General features: G+C 38.7%; 1 non-coding gene across 1 annotated transcript; it reads right to left on the minus strand.

Moving 5' to 3' along the window:
• Positions 1–4,193: 4,193 nt before the first annotated feature.
• LOC112725424 (small nucleolar RNA R71) lies at positions 4,194–4,301 on the minus strand. Its single transcript, XR_003164534.1, has one exon. It is a non-coding gene; the product is annotated as a small nucleolar RNA R71 (small nucleolar RNA).
• Between the last annotated feature and the right edge of the window lie 19,579 nt (positions 4,302–23,880).

The following is a 23,880-nucleotide window of genomic DNA, read 5'->3' on the forward strand; positions in this document are numbered from 1 at the left end:
AACTCAGGATGTCTAATACAATAGTAAAAAGTTCTATTTATACTAAACTAGTTACTAGGGTTTACAGAAGTAAGTAATTGATGTATAAATCCACTTCTGGGGCCCACTTGGTGTGTGCTTGGGCTGAGCTTGAATGTTACACGTGTAGAGGCTCTTTCTAGAGTTAAACGCCAGGTTGTAACGTGTTTCTGGCGTTCAACTCTGGTTTGTGACTTGTTTCTGGCGTTTAACTCCAGACAGCAGCATATTATGTCATCTAAACTCGGCCAAAGTATGGACTATTATATATTGCTGGAAAGTCCTGGATGTCTACTTTCCAACGCACATAGAAGCGCGCCATTTTGAGTTCTATAGCTCCAGAAAATCCATTTTGAGTGCAGGGAGGTCAGAATCCAACAGCATCAGCAGTCCTTCTTCAACCTCTGAATCTGATTTTTGCTAAAGTCCCTCAATTTCAGCCAGAAAATACCTGAAATCACAGAAAAACACACAAACTCATAGTAAAGTCCAGAAATGTGAATTTAACATAAAAACTAATGAAAACATCCCTAAAAGTAACTAGATTCTACTAAGAACATACTAAAAATAATGCCAAAAAGCGTATAAATTATCCGCTCATCAATACTCTTCTTGGCAATAACTGATGTGTGAGCATATTTTCTATCTTTTCCTAGTAAATTTGCATTTAAATTGTTGAGTTTAATCAAGAATTAATTATCTTTTAGCCACTATGGATGCTACTTTGAGTCTTGTGCAAATTTGTTTATTTTAGGTAGCATTCAGATGGATTTGATAGAGTTTCTGCAGAGAAAGAGAAGAAACCAAGGAGCTGACCAGCGAGGAGCGACGCGTGCGCGTGCCTGACGCGTACGCGTGATTTGGAGCTATTCATGGCGACGCGTGCGTGTAGTTGAAGCAAAAGTTGCTCAACGACGCATGCGCGTACGCGTGACACCCGAAAAAGGCCATCGACGTGTACGTGTGACTGACGCGTACGCATGACATACGCATGCAGAAAACACAGAAAACGTTGGGGACGATTTCAGGCCGAGTTTCGACCCTGTTTTCAGCCCAGAAACACAGACTAGAGCCATGGAATAGCAGAGACTCAAGGGAGATTCACACAAGAATGGTTATGCCCACTCCAAATTAGGCGTGGACCCTACAAAGCAAGTGGTCTCCATCCATTAATTGAAGACATGCTGATTGCTTAAATTAATTCTGATTTAAACTTTAATTTTTATTATAAAATAGGAAAAGATATTTAGAAGATAGATTTTAAATAAATTAGGATTAGATATAAAAAGGGATTCCAACAGGGGGATTCCAGCCCAACATTATTCCAATTCACAATTCACAGTTTATCACAATCCTAGTTTTGACTCTTTTTTATGAGCAACTAAACCTCCACTGTTAAGGTTAGGAGCTCTGTCTATTTTATGGATTGATTTTATTGTTTTTCTATTTTAATTCATGTCTTGATTTATATTTAAGAATTGTTTTCATTCTTTATTTTATGAATTTGGGTGGAACGGAAGTATGACCCTCTTTCTAATTGAGTTCTTGTATAACTTGGAAAAGCTCTTTACTTGAACAACAACTTGAAAACAACTTCTCATAAATTTCTAGTTTATCTGAATTTAACGGGATACGTGACATATAATCTTTTTATATTTGGTAACTAGGATTTCTGTGGCATATAACTAGAATTGAACTTCACCCTCTAATTGGAATTAATTGACCAAGGAATTGGCTGTTGATGAATTTTAAAGGAGACTAGGAAGGTCTAAGGAATTAGGGTCTAGTCACATATAGTTCGCCATGAATTAAATCTTGCATGATTAAGATAAATTAATAAGAAAAGTCAATCCGAAAAATAGATAACTCTGAAGCCTTAACTGTTTCTCCATATTTTATTCCCAACTTATTTATTTGCCTTTCTTTAATATTCTTGCTATTGTTTAATGTCTTTGAACTCTCAAACACTATTTTCTGTTTGCCTAACTAAGTAAATCAATTAACCATTGTTGCTTAGTGATAAACCACTATTTTATGGTTTATAATGTGTTTAATTGTGTGGTTTTATTATGATCTTTACCCACTTATTCATATAATTAGCATGCATTTATAATTCCTTCCTAAAATTATTACATGATTGAAAACTGCTTCCTAGAGACTTTTAATTATGTATTTTAATTCTCCTTTATTCCATTCGATGCCGTGATCTATGTGTTAAGTGTTTCAGGCTTTATAGGGCATGAATGAGTTGGAGATTGGAAAGGACGCTTGCAAAAATGGAAGGAACACAAGAAGTTGAGGAGATGACCAGCGAGAAGTGACGCGGCCGTATGACTCACGCGACCGCGCGAAAGAGAGAAAATCGCAGTAACGCCGCATAGCTCACGCAACCGCGCGGATTGGAATAGCACAAGTGATGCGGAGGCGTGGACGACGCGCCCGCGTGGCAAGCAAAACGCCGAATGACGCGTCCGCATGAATGACGCGATCGCGTGACGTGCGCGATCTGTATAATCTGCAGAATTCGCTGGGAGCAATTTTGGGCCCTACTTTGACCCAGTTCTCGGCCCGAAAAAGCAGACTAGAGCCAGAGAACATGCAGAAACCAACAACAACATTCATTCTACACAGTTTTTAGTTTTTAGATCTAGTTTTACTCTTCCTCTAGGCTTTCTCTGTTTACACATTCATAGTTCTTAGGATTTTAATTTCTATTGTTCTTTGCATTGGGATATTGAGAAGAGTTATTACCTCATCAAGACTTCGTCATTCTAGTTCGTTTTCTTTACTTGGCTTTACTCTTCCATGTCCTTTAATTTACTCAATTTTACTATTGGATTATTTTAGAATTTATTAATACAAGTATTACTTTTATTTTTAATTGATTCCTTTGAGTTTTATTTATCATGTCTTCCTTTAATTCCCTTTCTTATGTTATGAGTTCTACATTCACAATGAGCGAGTAGTTCCTTAACTTGATGGGGAGTTGATTAAAAGGAACGTTTGAGTTGGGGTGCTTAAAAGAAAAATTGTAATTGGGTTTATTGTTGGAATGCTCTTTAATCACTGACACTAATCCTTTTCAATTGAGCGGATTGGGACTTGTGAATAGAAACAGCATTCCGACTTGTTTGACCTTCCCTTACCTAGTAAAGGATAACTAAACAGAACAGCCTTCAATTATCAATTAATCTTGAGAGTACTGCAACAAGAATAGGGCTTCCAACTAATCTACTCCCAGTCAAGGCTTCTATTTAAATTACTTAATTTCTCCAATTTAATTTCCTGTTTATTCAACTCAAACTCTTTTTGAAAACATCTGATTAATAAAATAGCACACCTTTCTGCAACTCGTTGGGAGACGACCTGGGATTCATACTCCCAGTATTTTAATTTTAATTTTTGTGACATCCTTCTAAATTGATAAGCGGATTTCTGGTTGGTTAAGAACTATACTTGCAACGCACATCTTATAACAATTCTTGACTCGCCAATTTCCGCCACGTCAATTTTTGGCGCTGTTGCCGAAAAGTTGCAATAGAGTGCTAAAGTTATTAATTGGAATTTATTTATTTGCATTTTATTTTATCTTGCTACTATGAGCTGCTTGTTTCTTTCGCTAGATGACGCGTTCACTTCCTGATCCAAGCTTGCCAGTATTCGATCCTGAGATTGAAAGAACTATTTCATGAATAAGGCAAGCTCGGCATCAGTTAGTCCTCTCAGAGGGCGGATCTGAAATGTCATTTGAGGAAGAAACCAGCCCCCGTTCTACTGATTCGGTTGATTTACGTGTAGGTGACATGGCAGCACCTAGGAGAGTTACTATCCAGGAGGCTGGAGCCCCTGATTTTACAATGCAACCGTTTCAAGCGCATCACCCAGCGGTGGCTACAGACTTTGAAATAAAGACTGCACTGCTCAATTTGATGCCCAAGTTTCATGGCTTACCTGCTCAAGAGCCTATCAAGCACTTGAGAGATTTTCAAGCAGCCTGTTCTACTGTCAGGCGTGATGGTGCAGATGAAACTTCAATTTTGCTGAAAGCTTTCCCGTTTTCTCTTGAGGAAAAGGCAAGAGAGTGGTACTACACTCAACCCGCAACAACTGTATCCAACTGGGATACACTTAGAAGAGAATTCTTGGAAAAATTCTTTCCAGCTGAAGTTACTGATAAGCTGAGGAAAGATATTTCCATGATTGTTCAGGACGAATCTGAGACTCTCTATGAATACTGGGAGCGCTTCAATAATCTTCTGGAAGCATGCCCCCACCATATGATTGACAAGATAGTGTTGCTCGGTTACGTCACACAGGGCATGAGGCCCCAAGATAAGACCACATTGGAAAGTGCTAGCAATGGGTCTATGAAAAAGTACAAGACCACTGATGAGGTATGGCAACTGATCAACGACTTAGCTGAATCCACTCGGAATCACAGGCAGAAACAAGGCCGTTCAAAAGCCGTTGCAGAAGTATCCTCTAGCAGAGAGACTGCTGCTCTAACTCAGAGTATCTGTGAAATGACCAACTTGCTGAAGCAGATGCAATTGAATCAACAAGTTCAGCAAGCTCAACCTTCTCCACCATAGCAAAGCCAACAGTTAGTCCCACAGAGAGTTTACGGAATCTGTGCTGATTATAGCCATTATACTGATGAATGTTCGCAGCTCCAGCAGGAAGACAACACCGTGGCAGCCACTCATAACTTCTATGACTGCCCCAACCAAGGGTACAATCAAGGTGGCAATTATAGCCATGGATGGCAAGACAATTCTAACCAGAATTGGAGGGACAATAACAACAGAGGAGGTAGAGACAATCAGGGAAATCAGAGGTGGAATAACAACAACAACAAGCAGCAGAACCAGAACCAGCCTTACAAAGCACCTCACATGAGACAATCCCAAGGACCACAGAATAACCAACAGCAGACCTCTCAACTTACTTATCCTTCCTCATCTTCTAATGACGACTTACTACAATCTATTGATCGGAGGCAACAGACCATGGAAAATAACCTTTATGCTACACTAAATGTTCTAAACTCTACCCTGCAAGCTCTTGTCTCACAGATTGGATCAATGAATAACTCCAATAACCAGCCCTTGAGCTCCAGTGGAATCCCCTCTCAACCATTACCCAATCCAAAGGGTGGCATTAATGCCATCACCCTAAGGTCCGGAACCACACTGCAGGAGAGGAATCAGGAGGAGCCAAGCCCACCAGAACACGCCTCAGCTGAAGAGGTAGTGGAAATAGAAGATGTTGAAGAGGAAGAAGACATGCAGGACATAGATGAAAAAGAAGAAGTTCAACCACAGGAGGAAGTACCAAAGGGCGCAGACACTGCAGAAGACACCACTCCCATTCCATTTCCACAACTTGTAAGAAAGCCCAGGAAGCAGCTGGAACCTGATCCCAAAATGGTAGAGATATTCAAAAAGGTTGAGGTAACTATTCCTCTTTTTGATGTTATTCAACAGGTACCTAAATATGCAAAGTTTCTAAAAGATTTATGTATACATAAAGACAAAATTAATGAATTAGAAATTATTCCTTTAGGTAGTTCCATATCCGCTTTAATGGGAGGTTTACCTAAAAAGTGTAGTGACCCAGGTCCATGTATGGTTAATTGTACTATTGGTGGTGTAGTATTTTCTGACTGCATGTGTGATTTAGGAGCATGTGTGAGTATAATGCCTTTGTCTATATATGATATTTTGAGGCTCCCTCTCTTAAAAAGGTCGGCAGCTCGTTTTGTGTTAGCAGATAAAAGCATTATTACAGTGGCTGGAGTTGCTGAAGATGTATTAGTGGGCATTAAGAGGCACACATTTTCCATTGATTTTTATATCCTGGAGATGCCCCAAAATGACTCAGAGAAGTCATCATCAATCCTACTCGAAAGACCATTCCTGAAGACCTCGAAGTTCAAATTAGATGCTTTTTCAAGAACATACTCTTTTGAAATAGATGGCCGAGTAGTAGTCTTCAATCTGAATGGAGTTATGAAGCATCCTCCAGAGGATCATTCTATCCTCCAGTGTGACATTATAGATGAAACCGTGGCTGAAGTTCACCAGGAGGAATTTGAAGAGAAGTACATAGGACAAGGTCCAAGTGTGGGGATATTCTCTGAGGACAATGACAGTACTTTACCATTGTCACCAGCTCCAGACAACCCAGAGCCTGACCATGATCAGAAGTTGGAATTAAAACCCCTTCCTCCACACCTCAAATATGCTTACCTTGAAGCCGAGCAGAAGTTTCCAATTATCATTGCAAGGGAACTCACTTCTCAACAGGAAGAGCAGTTACTTAGTGTGCTGAGGAGGCACAAGAAGGCAATTGGTTGGAGTTTGGCAGACATAGTAGGCATCAACCCTCAAGTCTGTGAGCATAGAATATTTTTAGAAGGGGGAGCAAGACCTGTCCGTCAACCCCAGAGAAGACTAAATCCCACTATCTTAGAGGTTGTCAAAAAGGAAGTGACCAGACTACTGGAGGCAGATATCATCTATTACATCTCAGACAGTGAATGGGTAAGCCCAGTACAAGTGGTGCCCAAGAAGTCTGGAGTCACTACAGTGAAGAATGAGCACGGAGAGCTCATGGCAACCAGAGTTCAGAACGCCTGGAGGGTCTGCATTGACTACAGACGCCTCAACCAGGCCACTCGTAAGGATCACTATCCTCTTCCATTCATTGATCAAATGATGGATCGCCTGTCAGGTAAATCACATTATTATTTTTTAGATGGTTACACACGTTATTTCCAGATTCATATAGCTCCTGAGGATCAGGAAAAGACCACTTTTACATGTCCTTTTGGGACTTATGCTTACAGGAGAATGCCCTTTGGCTTGTGCAATGCACCAGCTACCTTTCAAAGGTGCATGATGAGTCTTTTCTCTGATCTCATTGAGGACTGTATGGAAGTTTTTATGGATGATTTTAGTGTGTACGGCGATTTCTTTAGCCTTTGCTTAGATGGATTATCTAGAGTATTAGATAGATGTGTCAATACAAACCTTGTATTAAATTTTGAAAAATGTCACTTTATGGTAAAACAAGGTATTGTACTAGGACATGTTGTGTCTAATACTGGCATTTCTGTAGATCCAGCAAAGGTGGATGTTATTTCTAGTTTACCTTACCCCTCTTCTATGAGGGAAGTCCGTTCGTTCCTTGGCCATGCAGATTTTTACAGGAGATTCATTAAGGACTTCAGTAAGGTAGCACTTCCCTTATCCAGGCTACTGCAGAAAGATATTGAGTTCGAATTCAGTGAAAATTACAAACAAGCATTTGATAAGCTGAAGACCGCCCTGACTCAAGCTCCAATTGTGAGAGGACCAGACTGGAGCCAGCCATTTGAAATAATGTGCGATGCCTCCAATCATGCAGTAGGAGCAGCACTGGCTTAGCGTGAAGGTAAGGACCCCTTTGTTATTGCTTTTGTGTCTAAAACTTTAGATGCCGCTCAGTCCAATTACACTACTAATGAGAAAGAGCTGCTTGCTATTGTTTTTGCTCTGGATAAATTCAGAGCCTATTTACTTGGTACGAAGGTAGTAGTGTACTCAGATCACGCAACTCTAAAGTATCTATTAGCTAAAAAGGGGTCCAAACCAAGGCTTATACGTTGGATACTGCTATTACAAGAATTTGATTTAGAAATTAAGGATAGGAGTGGTAACCAGAATTTAGTGGCAAACCACTTGAGTCGCCTTGAGCACATTACAGATGACCCTACCTCTATAGCTGATAATTTCCCATTTGATAACCTGCAAGCAGTATCTGAGGTAGTCCCTTGGTATGCATCTGTAGCTAATTATCTTGTTAGCCGCACCTTTCCTCCAAACTTTTCTAAGCATCAAAGAGACAAGATGAAAAGCGAGTCTAAATATTATATATGGGATGACCCATATTTATGGAGATGTGGCGCTGACCAGGTAATTAGACGGTGTGTACCTCAATCAGAATTCCAGTCCATCTTAGAGGCATGTCACTCATCTGAGAGTGGAGGACATTTGGGCCCTCAAAGAACAGCTAGAAAAATCTTAGACTGTGGATTCTGGTGGCCTACACTTTTTAGAGACGCTGCTGAATTTTGTAGATCTTGTTTTTCATGCCAAAAATTTGCTAATATATCCAAGAGGGATGAGATGCCTCAACAAATTATGCTTTTCTGTGAAATCTTTGACGTTTGGGGCATTGACTTCATGGGTCCATTTCCAAATTCTAATGGTTATTTTTACATATTGTTAGCTGTGGATTACATTTTCAAATGGGTGAAAGCAATTCCTACCTGCACTGATGATGCTAACACTGTTGTTTCCTTTATGAGAAACCACATTATTTGTCGCTTTGGATCACCACGAGTAATCGTGAGCGATCAAGGCACCCATTTTTGTAACAGGAGACTAACAGGATTGATGAAGAAGCATGGGATAATTCATAAGGTTGCAACAGCCTACCACCCTCAGACTAATGGGCAAGCCGAGGTGTCAAACAGAGAGATAAAGCATATCTTGCAGAAGATAGTCAAACCTCATAGAAGAGACTGGAGCACCAGGCTACAAGATGCACTCTTGGCATACAGAACATCATACAAAACACCCATTGGGATGAGTCCTTTCCGCTTAGTTTATGGTAAAGCTTGTCATCTCCCTGTTGAAGTAGAGCACAAAGCCTTTTGGGCAGTAAAAGAGTGCAACATGGGAATTGAGAAAGCCAGAGCTGAAAGGAAATTGCAACTGCAAGAACTGGAAAACCTTCGCCTAGAAGCTTATGAGAACTCAAGACTATACAAGGAGAAGATGAAGGCTGTACATGATCAGCACATCAAGAGAAAAGAGTTCCAACCTGGAGACTTAGTCCTCCTTTATAAGTCTCGACTAAGGCTCATGCCAGGCAAGTTGAGATCAAGATGGGAAGGTCCATACAGAGTAGAGAAGGCCGAACCATACGGAGTTTACCACCTAAGCCATCCTTCAAGCTCTGAACTTATCAAGGTTAATAGACATCGTTTAAAGCTGTACCATGGCAAGAAGCTGAAAAAAAAAGGAGCTCGAGATCTTCCTCTTGGAAGATCCCCACATAGCCGATGCCTGAGCTAGTGGAGCGTCCAACTTACGGACGTTAAAGCAAAGTGCTAGGTGGGAGACAACCCACCATGGTATGATCGTTCTTTTCTTTCTTCTCAGTTTTCCTATTCAATAACTCTTCTCTTTATTAGTACATTTCGTGCATCTGCATTTACATACTTTTATTTAAAAAAAAAATTTCACACGACGCGACCGCCTCATTGACGCGTCCGCGTCGCAGAAGATGGGAGGAAATAATAAAACAAACAAAGAGTCCCGCAAGAGCGTGGCTGGAGGCGTGCCAGTGGCACAAAACGCCCCACGCGACCGCGTCGCCGACGCGTCCGCGTCACTAGGGAACATTGGCCTCCCACGCGACCGTGTCACTCACGCGGTCGCATGCCCTGAAATTCGGCGTGAAAAGGGTGCACGACCAAAAGTTGTGCTAGAGTGGTGCTGGATTGGTGCTGAACGCACAATCTTTTCCACGCGGCCGCGTGACCGACGCGACCGCGTCATGTCCTTCTCATGGCCACTCACGCGATCGCGTCACCCCAGATTTGGTAAAAATAAACTTTCAAACAGAGAGTTGTGCGAGTGCGAGGCTACCGTCGCGCCAGTAGCATGAAACGGGTCACGCGACCGCGTGACCGACGCGACCACGTCAATTATCATAATCGCAATTTGCGCGACCGCGTGCCCCACGCGGCCGCGTCGCTTGCGCTGCACAGCTTCCCTGATTTGCCAATTATCTTATCTTTCTTTTACCCAAATCCTATTTTCTCTTTTCCCTCCTTATTTCTTCCTTCTTCTTTCTTCCTTCTTTCTCACTTTCTACTTTCTCTCTCTCTCTCTCTCTCTCTCTCTCTCTCTCTCTCTCTCTCTCTCTCTCTCTCTCTCTCACCTCCATTAACAAGGTTTTCTTTTCTTCTTCTCCCCTTACTTTTCTATTATTATTCTTCTTTTATATTTTACTTTCTTTTATTTTCTTTTTACTTTCATTATCCATATTTTCTTTTTCTTTCTTTTTCCTTTTTACTTGGTGTTGGAATTTTATTTGAGTCATTATTTCTCACTATATGCTTGTGGATTGTTGTAAAATTGTTTGGAAATTATATATTGTTTTTTTTAAAAGTGTTGCTTGCATGTTTAATTTAATACTTTCTATACCCTCTTTACCATGCATGCTATGTATTTGTAAAAAAGCCCATATGGCATTATGCATTTTCCTACGTTATTCTATTCTACTACTCTAAATGCTTGCTTTTCACAAAACCCTTTTTATATTTTATTACTTAAATATAATTGTTATTATAAACAAATTGTTAGTTTGAAAGACTTGGTAACCTAACTTGGACATTGAATGCTTGATCTATACTCCTCATGCCTTTGCCTGCATACCAATAAACCTCTTGCATTTAATTGTCCTCATATGCACTTGCTATATTTCCATTGATGACCTTTTCACATGTAGTCATGACCATGTGTTAATGACATCCTCTTTACCGTGCATTGATTATTACTCCTACAACCCTCTTCCTTGCTCTTTCTCTTTGAACTTAATTTCCTTCCTCTTCCCTTTTTCAGGATGGCCACCAAGAAAGGAAAGGAGAAGGCTACTCCTAAACAACCAGCAAGAAGAGGAACAAAAAGAGCATTAGTGGCAGAACCCTCTTCAACTGCGGTTAAACCCTCAACAAAAAGAACTAAGAGGATTATAAAGGTTGATGATAAAGAAAAAGCCTTCCCAGCAAAGGACACTGCGCGATTTTCCAATCGCTACTGTGAGCAGATGTTCCCCATCCTGGCAGAAAGGAGCTACAACAACGAATACCTTCTTCTCCTCCCAAACCATATTGCTACCTTTGTTGAGCCGCAAATTGCACAAAGACAATGGGGTTTCCTACAGAGACAGCCGAGGCAGGTCAATCTTTCTTGGGTAGTCGAGTTCTACTCCAACTTCCACCTGCCAACCCTGCAGTCTGTTTTTGTTCGTCAGAAGCAAGTCCCCATTACAGAAGAGGCCATTCAAAGAGCTCTAGGTCTTCCCCCTATTCCAGAAGGTTTGGACGCCTTTCAAGAAGCCGCACTCAAGCGCCAGATGTACCAATTTGACTGGGACGCCGTTCTCAGAGTTATCGCACTACCTGGCAGCCGCTGGATCTACGGATACCATCGTACCTGCCCTAAGGGAATATCGGCTTCAGCACTTACCTTGGAGGCTCGCGTATGGGCACAGATCATGTCCCATTACGTCCTCCTGAGCACTCACGAGTCCTCCTTCACTGCGGACATGGCCGTTCTACTATGGTGCATCCTTACAGACCAACCTCTGAACCTACCAAGACACATCCGGAATGTCATGGGACACGTACAAATTGTGGGCAACTCACCTTTTCCCGCCTTGGTCTCAGATCTTGTCTCAGCAGCCGGAGTCTCCTACAGAGCTGGGGACACCAAAGCCATGCTTCCACGGGATGATCAGTATGCCCCTAACGGGAAATACATCAGACCTCCACCAGCCGCCACAAGCCATCAGACTGAACCGGTTGAAGATATTCCTTCTTCAACACCACAAGTACCTACAACAGACCAACTGCTCCATCAGATACACGAAAGGTTGGATCTGCAGGAACACAAAGCTAAGATGAGAGAGTGCCGTAACAAGCGCCGATTCACATACCTCAAGGAGCTGATTATGGGAAAATTCAAGGACTCAGACACCCCAGATTCTACTTTCTTTACCAACACAGGAAGCCATGATGGCCCAGACTGTGGAGATACTGCTACCAGCCCACCTTTGTTTCTGATAGATGGCACCGAGGACGGTGCAAAGCCTTAAGTGTGGGGAGGTCGGTTAGTACCTGACTTCCGGAGGTAATTTCTCTTCCTTAAACACCAATAAATTAGGATATTTAGTTAGTTTTTCTTTTATAGAATAGGATAAATTGCATAGTAATAGATTAGTTGCATGCATGTTCTACTTGATTGAAAAGATAATAAGTTTCTTCTAAGACTCTATTTTTGGAACAAAAATTTCACTAATTTTAATTAAAACTTTTATGTTAAATTTGCTTGAAGTTGTATTTGGAACATGATTTTTGAGCTAAAGAACACACAACCTATGAGATTTGAGCCTTTATGCATGGTTACATTATTTAACCATAATTATTTTATTCTTGTGTGTTTACTTCTCTATGATTGTAATCTATATTTTGTTCCATCCTATATATATGAGGCCATTAATTGTTTAGCTCACTTATCCAAATTAAGCCTACCCTTTCAATTACCTTTGTTAGCCACTTTGAGCCTTTAAATCCCATTTGTTCTATATTTTACCACATTACTAGCCTTAAGCAGAAAAATAATTATATATCCCAAACTGAATCTTTGGTTAGCTTAAGATAGAATTGTGCGTGCTAATTAAGTATGGAAAATTGTGGGAACAAAAGATAATAAGGGAATGTGTCATGATAATATAATGGAAATTTGGAGACCTACTCATGTGAAACTATAAAAATTAAAAATCTATGTGCATTGATAAGCTATGTTTATTTTTATGCTTATGAAAAAAATATTCAATAAATAAATAAGGGGATAAAATTACCCCAATGTAAAGTTAAGAATTCAAAGATCAATGCATGTATGATAAAATTAAGATAAAAAGTTGATACATGAGTATGGAATGTGAAAGGGAAATTTTGGGTAGCTAGGTATGAATTCTAAAGTTATATAGAATATATATATAGGTTATGTTAAAGCTTGGGTTAATTAAAGATTCAGTTTATAAGCTTACTTAGCCATATATGTATCCTTACCATTACTTTAGCCCCATTACAACCTTGAAAAGACCTCATGATGTTTGCATTAGTATATTAAATGTTGTTGATTGGTTAGGAGAAGAACAAAAATTAGAGAGCACGATTAGAGAAGGATAGAGTGATTGCCCTATACACTAGAGAGATTAGAGCGTACATACATCATCAGTGAGGGTTCAATGCTTAAAATTCTATGTTCCCTGCTTTCATGAGCTACCTTCTTGCATTTTTATCTGTTCTTACTGCATGAGAATTGAATTAGTGGAATTTGATTTGTAATTGTTTTGAAGAGCTTATTTACTATTGATTAAGTGGACAAGAATCATATAGTTGCATTCACATATATAGGTTGCATTGCATTGCATGAGTTTTACATGTTCCTACTCATCTGTTTTATCTCCTTCAACTAAGTATGAGGACATGCTAATATTTAAGTGTGGGGAGGTTGATAAACTACTATTTTATGGTTTATAATGTGTTTAATTGTGTGGTTTTATCATGATCTTTACCCACTTATTCATATAATTAGCATGCATTTATAATTCCTTCCTAAAATTATTACATGATTGAAAACTACTTCCTAGAGACTTTTAATTATGTATTTTAATTCTCCTTTATTTCATTCGATGCCGTGATCTATGTGTTAAGTGTTTCAGGCTTTATAGGGCATGAATGAGTTGGAGATTGGAAAAGAAGCTTGCAAAAATGGAAGGAACACAAGAAGTTGAGGAGATGACCAGCGAGAAGTGACGCGGCCGCATGGCTCACGCGACCGCACGAAAGAGAGGAAATCGCAGTGACGCGGCCGCATGGCTCACGCAACCGCGCGGATTGGAATAGCACAAGTGACGCGGAAGCGTGGACGATGCGCCCACGTGGCAAGCAAAACGACGAATGACGCGTCCGCATGAATGACGCGATCGCGTGACGTGCGCGATCTGCATAATCTGCAGAATTCGCTGGGGGTGATTTTGGGCCCTACTTTGACCCAGTTCTCGGCTCGGAAAAGCATACTAGAGCCAGAGAACATGCAGAAATCAACAACAACATTAGTTCTACATAGTTTTTAGTTTTTAGATCTAGTTTTACTTCTCCTCTAGGTTTTCTCTCTCTACACATTCATAGTTCTTAGGATTTTAATTTCTATTGTTCTTTGCATTGGGATATTGAGAAGAGTTATTACCTCATCAAGACTTCGTCATTCTAGTTCGTTTTCTTTACTTGGCTTTACTCTTCCATGTCCTTTAATTTACTCAATTTTATTATTGGATTATTTTAGAATTTATTAATACAAGAATTACTTTTATTTTTAATTGATTCCTTTGAGTTTTATTTATCATGTCTTCCTTTAATTCCCTTTCTTATGTTATGAGTTCTACATTCACAATGAGCGAGTAGTTCCTTAACTTGATGGGGAGTTGATTGAAAGGAACCCTTGAGTTGGGGTGCTTAAAAGAAAAATTGTAATTGGGTTTATTGTTGGAATGCTCTAATCACTGACACTAATCCTTTTCAATTGAGCGGATTGAGACTTGTGAATAGAAACAGCATTCCAACTTGTTTGACCTTCCCTTACCTAGTAAAGGATAACTAAACAGAACAACCTTCAATTATCAATTAATCTTGAGAGTACTGCAACAAGAATAGGGCTTCCAACTAATCTACTCCCAGTCAAGGCTTCTATTTAAATTACTTAATTTCTCCAATTTAATTTCCTGTTTATTCAACTCAAACTCTTTTTGAAAACATCTGATTAATAAAATAGCACACCTTTCTACAACTCGTTGGGAGACGACCTGGGATTCATACTCCCAGTATTTTAATTTTAATTTTTGTGACATCCTTCTAAATTGATAAGTGGATTTCTGGTTGGTTAAGAACTATACTTGCAACGCACATCTTATAACAATTCTTGACTCGCCAATTTCCGCCACGTCACTTAGTCCTTCAATCCTCGTGGGATCGACCCTCACTCACCTGAGGTATTACTTGGTACGACCCGGTGTACTTGCCGGTTAGTCTGTGGTTATAAATTACTGCACCAATAACCTCCTCCGGTTTCGTATGGGTACAATCCAACTCCTAATGCATACCAACCTAATGGATGTGGTGACCCTCATTGTGGTTGTCAACCACAATCACCATATGCATGTGACTCTCTTTCTCAACATAGCTTTTAACAACCCTACTCACTAGCTTCATACCACCATTCACCTCCATATGATCCTAACCCATATCCACCATACTAACCACCATATGAACCATACCTAGAATCACCACATTTCCAACACCAATACTCCCAAGAACCACCAATTCCATATATACCACCTCAAGACTCTCACCAATATGAACCACCTTCCAAATACCATACATTTCTCTCAAACAATGAACCCTCTCTTCCACCACCACCTTCATTGGACAAATCTCTCCAACTCCTAATGCAAAAACAACAACAACTTCGAACTCGTTGCCAAAAGTAAGGGAAAGTCGTGGCTAGCTTAACCAAAGTGATGAGCCAGTTGGCATTATTGTGCTCAAATATCCAAGACACCCTTATTGTTAAATATGGAGGATTAATTGAGGAGTACAATGAGTAGGAGAATTTGGAGTTTCAAGGAGAAGAGAATGAGTTGAAGCAAGAGTTGCAACAAGAGAAGGAAGTAGAGATAATTGAAATGGAAGAAGTAGTTGAAGATTTAGGAGATGTTGAATGCAAAGAGGAATCTAAAATTATAGAACCCTCTTCCATGGAGTTTGAAAGTGATGTTGAGGAGGCTAGTGCACAACCTCCAAAGCATAATGTGATTAAAGAATTGGAAGAAGTGGGACAAGCAATAAGTCCCCATATTTATGATGATTCCGCATCAACATATGATCCTTTTGAGCTTGATGAATCATTTCCCATTGAATTTGAAGTGGATGTTGAGGTAGATTTCACTCAACCTCCAAGATATGATTTGAGTGATGGGGAAGAGCTACAGTATATTAGTGAAGAAGCATTTGAACTTGAGGAAGCTTGGCAAGAGGTAGAGCTTGAAGAATCTTGTCAAGTGGTGGAAGCCCTTCAAAGAGGGTGGGTGGGAGTAGAAATTGTCCTATCAAGACCGTTAGAAACTTCTCTACCTAGGCCGTCATCTAATCCTTCATTTGAGTGGGTAAAACTTATTACTCTTAGCTTTATTATCCCACTTGAATTTGATTTGCTTGAAAGGAATGGCCAACTTAGGGCGCTTTGTGGAATGAAGCGTAAGAGAATGATGTTTAATGGTAGGCGTTGTAAATCTAGGCTCATTATGGTTGAGGCTTCAAGGTTTAGATGCGAAGGTTGGACTAGTGCTCAATTGGATGGGTCTAGGAGGATAGTTTGGTGCCTACATGAGAATTCCAAGGCAAAATCACCCAATTGGAATTATGATGATCAACTTGAAGACGGGTGTGAAAACAAAGTGTGGGACCCCGGATTACAAAAAGAGGATAAATTTTGGGAGCTCATGGTTTGTGAAGAAATCCGTCAAAACTTGGAGTTATTAATTTTGAATAATGGAGCTTATTGGAAGTCCAAGCATTGGTGAAAGTTCCAAGATGAATTCAAGCACAAGCCACCTTGATGAGAGCTCCCCATAACTCCAACATAAGGACAATAAATAAAAGTACTAGGTATGAGACACCCCACCATGGTAAAATCTTTTCATTTTCGTCTTTTTTAAATATTAGTACAATTAGTTTAATTTCATGTTTATTTTGGATTGTTGAGTTTATTTGGTAGTCTAGTATGTTAAATAAGGTTTTATAGTGCTTTGGTAGTTGTTTGGATGTTTGGAATGCTTGGTTTGGTGCAAGAAATTGGAAAATTTTGAAAAATAGAGCACCCAGCCACGCGTACGCGTCACCCACGTGTACGCGTGACTCCCAAGTTTCCAACATCTCATGCATACGCCTCGCCCACGCGTACGCGTGACCCCCAATTTTTTTCAGGCGCAGTACAAAAATCAGAGAGTTGTGCACGTAGTGTGCTGAAATTGTGTGTCTAGCACAATTTTGACCTACGCGTACGCGTCACCCACGTGTACGCGTCGTCTTCTTTTCTCTCCCATCACACGTGCGCGTCGATGATGCGTGCGCATCGTGCTCCATTCCTGCCATGCACGCGTACACATGACCTGACGCGTACGCGTGACGCCCTGCCCTGTTTCACTCACCTTCTTTTCTTCTCTTCTCTCTATTTCTTTTCTTCTTCCCTCTTCTTTTCTTTTCTTTCCCTCCTTCAACCATTATCCAACACTACCAATTACCCTCTATCACCATCTCTTTTAGTTAGTTAATTAGTTAGTTACTTAGTTAGTTTAATTTCTGTTTAATTTTCTATTTTTCATGATAAGTGTTGGATTATTAATCTTGTTTGCTGTTTATTGCTACTGATTACTAGTAGGATGTTATTTTAACATCATTATTGTTAATATTCATTGTTGGGTTTCTTTTATTGAGGTTGCCTTTTATTGCTTGGTTTTGAATTGATCATGCTTAACATTCGTGTATACCAAGTACTTATAACCTTCAAGAATGTTTTTAGGTTTCTAAATTGCATGTTTTGGCCAGCATGTGATTTGATTTCATTATCTATGATGAGGCAATTGTGTATTATCAATGCATTTTTTGTTAGGTGATGCGTGTTTATGATTGACCTTTATTTACATTATCTATTTCATGCATTGAAATTTTGGAATTATGAAATTGGATCGTAAGCTTACCTAATTGCATATTTTTTAGCTTTCCAAGTTTTGTGGACCATGTTTGCTATATGATTGATTTTCACTTCTATCTTATTTTTCCTAAGTTCCATAGCACCCATGTGTTCCACCTCTATGTCACTTAGGTGTTGCAAACAAATTTCAATATATGTCATTGTTTGATGTGTGAGCTCTATATTTCATTTGGTTCACTAAATTTACTTGCACATCAATCAATGTCCATTCCTTATCCATTTCACAATTGCTCTTTATTGCTTGAATGCTTTTATGCTTCTTTATTGCTTGTTTGGTTGTCTTAACCTACAAGTTTTCTTTGAAGTATTTCAAGCACACTAGAATGAGTGAAGTGTATGCTTTCTTTTGTGTACTTGTAACATAACTTTTAATATCAGTGTGTGTGTTCTAAATTAAACTGCATGTAACGTAGGACTCACACACTATTCTTCATTAATGTCACACTAATTCACTCACTTCATTCTAGTGATCATGACCTCATTCCAACAGTTTATGCTTCCTTGCTTTTCATTTTACAGTGTTATTTTCTATTTTTCATGGGTGAGTCATCATAAACAAAAATGGAAGTGAAAAAAAGAACATGCAGCAACCGGTTGACCCACCAGCTGAAGGTGGCAACCCGGACAGTCGCCGTACCCCCTTGCTCATCTTTACATGCACCGAAGACGGTGCAAACTTTTAAGTGTGGGGAGGTCGTCCGACCAATCGGCCATTTTTGGGTGACAAATTTCTAATCCCAACACTTTTGCATTTCATTTTTTTAGGTCTTTTAGGATTCTTAGTTGCATTTTCTTGTTTTGCATATATATATATATATATATATATATATATATATATATATATATATATATATATAATAAGCTTAGTCAAGATAATGAAAATTTCCAAGAAATTCATCTATAGGGCACCCCAATTGATTTGAGTAAAAAAAAATTTTTTTAGAACTTGCTTGAATTATATATTGTGGAACATATTTTTTTGAGCTAAGAACACATAAGCATGTGAGTTTTTAGCCTAATTGTGTGGTTACATCATATAACCACTATTTTTCATTCTTGTGTGTATTATTCTCTTTCTATGATTGTAATCTTTGATTTGTTTGATTCTTTATGTCCATTATTTTGTGTATGAATGCACTTATATGATTGAGGTCATTGTTTCAAATAGCTCACTTACCCAAATAGCCTACCCTTTTATCTTCCATTATTAGTCAACTTTGAGCCTATGCTAAACCCATTTTTTCTTAATTTTAGCACATTACTAGCCTTAAAGCGAAAAATAATAAATGTCTTTAATTTGGATCTTTGATTAGCTTAGGCTAGTGAGAGTGTTTATCATTCAATTATGGGAGAGTTGGGAACATTAAGTGAGATAAAAGAGTGTTTTGAGTTTTCATTGAGAATATTAGGAATTGGGTACATACTCATGCATTAAATATTTAAAACATATACATTGGTACCTTTGTATATAATTCATCAAAAAGAAAAAGAGAAAAACAAAAGAAAAAAATGTAGAAAAATAAAAAGAAAAAAAATAGAAAAAGAAAAGAAAAAGGAACCAATAAAAAAGGGACAAAATGCTCCAAAGTAAAGTAATAATAATCAATGCATATAGGTTGTGATAAAAAAGAGAATGCATGAGTGTATGAAAAAGTAAAGAATGGGTAGTTAGGTTAGCTTTGAAATTATATAGGTTGTCATAGGTTAGGTGGGAAGTTTAAGTTAATCAAAGATTCAAATTCTAGTCCACTTGATCAAATACAATCCTACTTTGACCCTAGCCCCATTACAACCCATGGATAAGTTCTCATGATATTTGTATGCATGCATTGAATAATTGTTGATTCTTATATGAAAAACAAATCTTGGAAAGCATGATTAGGGGAGAATTGATTGAATCAATCCTATACACTTGAGCGACTAAAGCGGATACACATCCGGTGAGGGTTCGATTGCTCAATTACATGTTTTAACCTATGATCATCTCTTTTCTTGCAAGTTTGTAAAATCTTTTTAATAACTCAATTCAATTTTGGGTTTGACTTGGTTGTTAATATCTTTAGCCCTTGTGTTCATATATGTATTTTTGGGAATTGATTTATTTTGACCAAGTAATTGCATGCATGTAGATAGATTGCATATAGATAGTTTACTTGCATTGAATAAATGTTGATACCCTTTGTCTCTTTTTTGAGTTTAGCATGAGAACATGCTTAGTTTAAGTATGGGGAGGTTTAATAAACCCCAATTTTGTGGTTTATCTTGTACTTAATTTAAGGGATTTTATCAACTTATCTCACATTTATTCAATGAAATAGCATAGTTTTGTAATTCTCCCTAAATTTGTGCTTAAGTGTGAAAACATATTTTTTTCCTTTAAATAGCTAAATTTGATTCACTTTGATTCCATTCGATGCCTTGATATGTTTGTTAAGTGATTTCAGGCTTATAAGGCAAGGATGGGATAGAAGAAGTGAGGAGAAAATCATGCAAAGTGGAGAATTCATGAAGGAATGAGCATTTGGAGGATTCAAGCCCACGCGCATGCGTAATCCACGCGTACACGTGAGGAGAAAATTTGCTAGCGACGTGCACGCGTTGACCACGTGCACACGTGACGTTGATCACGTGACCTCATTAAAGTGAATTCGCTGAGGGCGATTTCTGAGCTTTTCAGGCCTAAATCCAACTCATTTCTGAGGCTATTTGATGCAGAATTCAAGATTGGACAAGGGGGGAGTAATTAATTAGTGTAGGAAACATGCCTTAGGTTAGTTCTAGAGAGAGAAGCTCCATCTTCTCTCTAGAAATTAGGGTTCTTAGTTTAATTTCCTTCTAGATTTAGGTTTTGATTCTCGTTTTCAATTAGTTTCTCTTGTAATTTCTTGTTCCTATATCTTTTTTCTCTTAGTTTATATTGTTAATTTTTCCTTTATGCCTCTTTTTATGTTGATGAACTCTTGTTGGATTTGGATTTCATTTAATGCAATTTATGTTTTATGTTCCTTTATTGTTTAATTGAGTTGTTATTATTGTTTTCTTGCAATTGGTAGTTGTGGATTTATTATTCTTGCACTTTTATGATGCTTTCCTTTTATGCCTACCAAGTATTTGACAAAATACTTGGTTGGGTTTTAGAGTAGCTTTTTGAGCATTCTTGGCTTGGAAAGAGAAATTAGGTAATCTTGAGTCATTAACACCTAACTTATGTTGGTGATCTAGAGTTGTTAGTTAATACTGTTTCCATTGACTCTAATCTCTTACTAATTCAATTAGTAAGTTGATTAGGACTTTTGGATTGAGATTAACTAGTCCTATTTGACTTTCTTCCTATATTGAAGATAACATTGTACATTCTTCCGATGTTGGAGATGACTTAATAGGATTAGCTCTTGTTAATCATTGTATGATAATTAATGACTAGGATAGAAAACCTATTTTCTCAATCCTTGCCATGAATGTCTCTCTTTTTAGTATTTGCTATCTTTAGTTGTTTGCTTTATTTTCTTGCCATTTAATTTCTTGTTTTATCAATCCAACCCCCTTGAACCTCATAACCAATAATTGAGCACTCGATTGTAATTCTTAGGGAGAACGTTTTGGGACTAATACTCTTGGTTATTTTACTGGGTTGGACTCGTGACAACCAAAAATTAAATTTTGTTGGAGGATTGGTTGTTAGTCTAGACTATACTTACAACGAAGTGATTTAATTTTATTGAGAAATTCTAGATCAACACAAAATACTGCATCAAGACGTCGATACCTGAACCCCACATCGGTCTCCCAATGAACTAACATGGCGTTCTTTACCTCCGGTCGAAGACCGCCCGTCCGCTGGTCCCGCCCATGATGAACATCATCTAGCATCTGCTGGAACCACCAACGCATTCGATAGTCGAATGTCTTCTGGATGGCCAAGTCGTATTCAGCATCCCAAATGAAGTTAACTGGAACAAAGAAACGTTAAAATTAATTCAGCAAGATAGAGGATATAAACTAGTTAAAAAGGTTTGAAAGAGAAACAATGAAAGTAATTACCGCCCATTTCTCAAACCAGCGCTGCTTGGTCTCAGCAAGGATCTTCATATAGCTGGGTCAGGGTTGGTCGTACATCAGTTTGATGACATTGGTCATCTTCTGAGTATACGCGTTGGGGTTCGGGAAAAACCTAACAACAACCAACAAACAAGAATTTACCTGAATCCACCCAAATCAACCTAAATCCACTAAACAGGAATCAATTTTCAGAAACTTTCAGTAATAACAGGAATTATAATCAGTAAAACTAGAAATCATTAACTAGCTTTTCAAATCGATCTAAATCCACTAAACAGGAATCAATTTTCAGGAACTTTCAGCAATAATAGGAACCATGAACTTTCAGCAATAACAGGAACCATAATCATTAAAACTAGAAATCAGTAAGCAGCATTCCAAATCAACATAAATCCACTAAATAAGAATCAATTTTCAGGAACTTTCAGCAATAACAGGAACCATAATCATTAAAACTAGAAACAATATCCAGCATTCTAACCTAAATCAACTAAACTAGAAATAATTCTGGCATTTTCAGCGATAACCATAAACAGAAAATATGTGAGCATTGAACGTGATAGTTACCTCGTGCCGCCATCAGGCCAAATGCTCAACCGTACGATGGAAGGTGGTAGAGGGGCATCAGTTGGTGTCTCACTTCTGTGGCTAAACTCCGGGGCTGCGGCGGCATCCAGAGGCTGAGTCGCCGTGGACGTGGGTTGCTAAGCAGTAGGAGGCGGCATCCTCGCCGTGGATGGAGGCACGTAGTTGGGGTTAGGGACCATGATGAACGGTTGGTCTGCTAGACTCACAACCTGTGGTGTGATCGGGGTGGTTGGAGTAGAGGGAGAGGATCCAGAAGTCCCGGGAGTACTGGATGAAACCCTCCCTCTACCCCGACCACGACCAGCAGCCTGATCCGCAACACCTCTTCCTGTCGTCATGTCCGCATATATCAAATTATCAAACAATCTCAGCAACAATTTCTCAGCAAAACAGTCATCACCGCAGCAATTAATATAATTAGACAATTCCAAACACTTCAAGCATTCAAAATCTAATGTGGCGAGTCAAGCATAACTTAATCAATCTAAATACACTAAGATTAGAAAACTAAACTGAACTAACTTTGAAACTGATTCAAAAGTAAAATTCTAATTGTACTCAAACCTAAATTAAATTAAACTAAAATTTAAAAAATTATCTAACAATCTCAGCAACAATTTCTCAGCAAAACAGTCATCAATGCAGCAATTAACATAATTAGACAATTTCAAACACTTCAAGCATTTAAAATCTAATGTATTGAATCAAACATAACTTAATCAACCTAAATACACTAATATTAGAAAACTAAACTAAACTAACTTTTGAAACTGATTTAAAATTAAAATTTTAATTCTACTCAAACCTAAACTAAATTAAACTAAAATTAAAAAATTATTTAACAATCTTAGCAACAATTTCTCAGCAAAACAGTCATCAATGCAAAAATTAACACAACTAGACAATTCCAAATACTTCAAGTATTCCAAATCTAATGTATTGAATCTAACTTAACTTAATCAACCTAAATCCATTAAAAGTAGAAAACTAAACTGAACTAACTTCAAAACTGATTCATAATTAATATTGAAATTCTACTCAAACCAAAACTACATTAAACTACAATTAAAGGAAGTGAAAAAGAGTTGTTCAAGAACCTGTAATGAAGAACAGAGCAAGAAATAAGGAAACACGTGGATGTTGCAGTGGTAGTCGCCGAAGTTGCTGTGGCGGCAGATGGTGGTGATGGCAAAGGAGAGAGAGAAAGTCATTGGAAGAAAGAGAAGAAAAAGGGGTATCCGTAAAGGTATGACGGCAACGGGGAGGGACTGGCGACGGCGGTGTTCTCGGCAGCAACGGGAGAGGGCAGAAAACTGAGGTGGTGGCGATGATGTGAGAGAGAGGGTAAAGATGAAGAGAGAAAGTGTGAAATTCGAAATGGGAGAGACAGCGTTCGCGCTTTCATTTAGGGTATTATTATCATTGGAGTTATCGTCGGATTCATCCGACAGTAACGTTTTCCATGTGCCCAAAATGCAGCGTTTCACTAAATATTGTTACTGTTGGATTGTCCTGCCGGTAGTAGCGCACCAAAAATTTGTTC

Source organism: Arachis hypogaea, chromosome 11 (genome assembly GCF_003086295.3).
Source record: "Arachis hypogaea cultivar Tifrunner chromosome 11, arahy.Tifrunner.gnm2.J5K5, whole genome shotgun sequence".
NCBI classification, from domain to species: domain Eukaryota; kingdom Viridiplantae; phylum Streptophyta; class Magnoliopsida; order Fabales; family Fabaceae; genus Arachis; species Arachis hypogaea.